Raw genomic sequence first — 4,690 nt, 5'->3', positions numbered from 1 at the left:
ATAGTATATGCTATCATTTTGTCATGTTTTCTGGATTTAGCTGTTTACCCGAGTACAATGTAATGCTAGGGTGTAAACAGACTCAGTACTTAGTGCTTGTGGCCAAAGAAATACACTCCGAGTCTGTGTGGTTATGCTTGTGGCCAAAGAAGTACACTCCGAGTCTGTGTGGTTATGTTCACTTAACCAGTGTTTTATTGATGCACCATACATGACAAGAAAATGGACATAGTTACTCGGTTTAGTTAAGCACCTTTCTCCTCCACTGTTACTGAACCTACCAACAAACAGGGATGGCTGGCCGATGGTTTAAACTGGTGCAGAGCACTTAAACCATCCAATCTGGAGCGGTGAAAATGTAACAAGCAAACAACAACTGCATAACAAAAAATATGAATTAATAATTATATCAATATTATAATGAACAATAATAGTAATAATTAGAATTAATAATTATATCAATATTATAATGAACAATAATAGTAATAATTAGAAGTCTAACAAAGAAGTGTGGTATGTGCCCAAAAAAGTGCATTTTGCCTAAAATATGAAGAGGAGGTGTGATGGCACTCCACCTGAACCCCGGTCATAAGCCTGGTGCTATCATGCCATAAACTTGGTTTACCAATGTCTTAAGCCTGGTGCTATCATGCCATAAACTTGGTTTACCAATGTCTTAAGCCTGGTGCTATCATGCCATAAACTTTGTTTAACAATGTCTTAAGCCTGGTGCTATCATGCCATAAACTTGGTTTACCAATGTCTTAAGCCTGGTGCTATCATGTCATAAACTTTGTTTAACAATGTCTTAAGCCTGGTGCTATCATGTCATAAACTTGGCCAATGTCAAATGACTGTTTTGACTGTCCTAAAAAAGTGCTTGGAATATTAGGCGCTGCGATGGCGTATAAGTATCCTGTCATGACAGCTGTTACGGTGATATTCAGCTATAGCAACATGACGGCATCATGACAGCTGTTACGGTGATGATCAGCTATAGCAACATGACTGCATCATGACAGCTGTTACGGTGATGATTCAGCTATAGCAACATGATGGCATCATGACGGCTGTTACGGTGATGATTCAGCTATAGCAACATGACTGCATCATGACAGCTGTTACGGTGATGATCAGCTATAGCAACATGACTGCATCATGGCGTTGGACACAGACTGTCATGCAGGTGCACATGTTAATCATATGACCGAGGGGTGAAGTGCAGTATGACCAGAGATGTCCACCAGTCTGGATCAGTGATGTTGGATACGGAATGTACAGTGTTCTAGAATGGATGTGATGTCAGAGAGACAGTGCTTGTGGGTGGGGAGGAGGGGGGGGGCATCTTGATTACTATCTTTCTGCCTTTCAGTGCATTTTTCAAATTGGAAATATGAGAGATCACATGAAAATAAAACGCTCCAAAATGACACTGGCATACCATGACATTTTTTTTTTTTATCATTTTGTTCTATAGCAAAGATTTCATATTGACAATATTACTTCAACAACATGTATTTCAGCTCACAAAAAAGGTATTTTATGATCATCCATCTTGACATAGGCACAAATAAACAATATGGTATTTTCAGACCACTGACAGTGCTTGCATAAACATTTACCAACATTAAATGACCGTTGATGACAAGTGTGTTGACAAGGCTTTATGCACGCGTTAGAGGGACATAACGCGTTATGGGGACATAACACGTTAGAGGGACGTAATGCACAAACTGTTGGCCAACATCATCTATATTGTCTCCATTAGCAATGCAACATCTATCTCAAACCCAAAAAGTTATGATTTGCAAGTACAATCATCATATAATATCAGTATTTACATCTTAAAATATATCTGCGGAACAACTGGGTATGTTGTATTAAAATAAATCATTAGATATCCTTGTGGTACATACTCTAGATACATGGGACCGTTTGACCTCAGCTACACTCTGCATCCATGCATGCCAACCAATCCCAAGGACCTTACAAAGCCTGCCCACTCCACCCAATGAGTGACCTCTCTGGTCTCCCAAGGCAACGCAGAGTCCCAGGTCACCTGGTCATCAACTAAAAGCACTTTGAAAAAACTCCAGCCTTCCTAAGTGTTCCATTCCATGTGAGTACTGACGGAACTAAGAACTTCAGTGTTTAAGTTCTCGCCAGAACAGCAGCAGCACCCTTGTGTGCCCCCATGATATGTGTTCTCCTGTGGTGGGCAGGGCCAAACGTCTGTGTGTGTGTGTGTGTGTGTGTGTGTGTGTGTGTCTTGGCGTCATGTGTGTGTGTGTGCATGTGTGTGTGTGCGCGTGTTTGTGTGTGAGCGGGTAGGTCCCTCAGGAGCAGCTCTCCCCTCCTCCTTCAGGAGAAAGTCTGAGTCACCTCCCTGCGGCCCCCGGGAGGGCATCGGGCCAGTGTGGGGGGGTTGGGGTGGGCATCGTGCTCGGGGGCCCGGCTCCCAGTGTACACATTTTCACACCTGGGCAAACACAGCTCAGTGCCAGGAAAACCAGCACTCTCCGCTCCGCTCCTCTCCGCTTTGCCCACCTGCTCCTGGAGGGTCAGTACGCCCCCCTGCCTTCCCGCCAACCCTCCTGGGCAGCAGTGAGCTCTGGGCGGACAGTCGGGCCGAAGCCGGAGCGGAACCCCCCCGGATCAAAGAACCGCTGCGTTCTGGAACTGAGGGCTCTGCGGGTCCCCTGCGCTGCACCTGCGGCTGAGGTCGGTGCTGGACGAACACAGTACAGTTCTGTGGGAGCTGTCCACCTCCAGTCCAACACCCCCCCTCGGCTTTGAGGCTCTCACACAGGGTGGGTGTCTGGAAAAAAAGCAGTGAGCAGTTTGCTGACAGAGTGTGTGTATGCTCCAGTCAGCCAGTAGCACTCAGAAGTGTGTGTGTGTGTCCATGGAGATGGAAGGAGTCCACAGAAACCCACTGTCCGCATCAATGAACTCCTTCTACTCGAGTGCTCTGTGCAGGACGGTTGTCCAGGGGAGGTGGAGACCCGGGCCAGGTATGGAATTTAAAGACTGGACTTCAAAAAAGGAACTCCCAATGAACATGGTCATATATATTTTTCATATCTATGTATATGTATAAGGACAATGTAAAAATAACTTATGTTAACGTTAAAAATATAACTTAAAAAGCATAATACTCTTAATAAATAGTTCTACTATGTACACCATTATATTGCAGAGTGTCTGGAAAACATTAAAATATGAGAGTTGAGTGAGAAGAGAAAAAAAAATCATGAAAAAATGCAGGTGGGACTCCAACAGAATCCTCTGCAAATGATGTCACTTCCTCTATGATGTCACTTCCTCTGTTGCTCCATTCCACTGCTCCACTCTGACCTCTTCACGCTGCCGCAGCAACGGCAGTGGGCCAGACCCAGGCCAGACCCGGTCCGAATCACTCCAGCTTCCACTCCAGGAGAAGCAGCAAACATGGTGGCCCTGAGGCGTGGCGGCGGCCATTCTGCTGGGGAGTTCGGACTTCCTGTGTGACTCCTGCTGGTGACCGCTCCTAGTCAGTATTCCGCTCACATATGGCTTTTGGAGTGGGACTCCCATCATTTGCTCAAATGACAAAAGCGGGAAAAAAATGTCTGTGAAAAACTGTTTACGTCCAAAATAGCAAATATGAACCATACCGATAATGTCCATGATCGTTTGCGTCCAAAGAGCAAATATGAACCATACCGATAATGTCCATGATCGTTTACGTCCAAAAGAGCAAATATGAACCATACCGATAATGTCCATGATTGTTTACGTCCAAAAGAGCAAATATGAACCATACCGATAATGTCCATGATCGTTTACGTCCAAAAGAGCAAATATGAACCATACCGATAATGTCCATGATTGTTTACGTCCAAAAGAGCAAATATGAACCATACCGATAATGTCCATGATTGTTTTCCTGTTGTTGTTTTTTCTCTTCTCTTACATTTTGGTGTTTCACTGTTTGAGATGAAAATTGGAAGGGTACATCTAACAGTTGAGTGTGTTTATGATGTAATGCAACGCGTTAAGTGTGTTTATGATGTGATGCCTTAAGTGTGTTTATAATGTGATGCGTTAAGTGTGTTTATAAGATGATGCGATGCGTTGGTTGGATTGCAGGTGTTTTCAGTGTACTAAAGATGGATGTGACACTGGCCCCAGAGTTGCCCCTATTTCTCCCCGTGGCCTTGGTGCTGTGGTTGGCTCCTCTCTCTCCACAGCTCACTAGAGAAGCTCACATTTCTGAATACAAGTACTTTTTTTTCTTCTTTTTTTTTCCTCTACAGTAATATCAACATAATACATTTCTCATGTTTTCCAGGTACTACATAGCATAGAAAATCTTTATACATCTCAGAGTTCTGTCTTGGTGTCGGGAGTCTATTCTGTCCCGCACACACACACACACACACACACACACACACACACACACAGGCCTCGCATTTCCTTGACGTTCATCTCCATCGTTTGTGAGCCCCTCTAGCAGTCAGTCCTTCATTTCAAAATCCTTTCATCAAGGTCATTGCCTAAAGAGGAGTATCAGTTGACTGCAAATGCCATTTCAACAAAAAACTAAAAAAGAACATGCGTGTACTCATGATACAGGGAAAAACACATCAACAAAAAATAAAATAAAATAAAATAATATATAATAATATATGATATAATATTTCAGGAT

The sequence above is a fragment of the Alosa alosa genome, chromosome 12 (genome assembly GCF_017589495.1).
Source record: "Alosa alosa isolate M-15738 ecotype Scorff River chromosome 12, AALO_Geno_1.1, whole genome shotgun sequence".
Taxonomy (NCBI): domain Eukaryota; kingdom Metazoa; phylum Chordata; class Actinopteri; order Clupeiformes; family Clupeidae; genus Alosa; species Alosa alosa.
Note: the sequence above shows the minus strand (reverse complement) of the source record.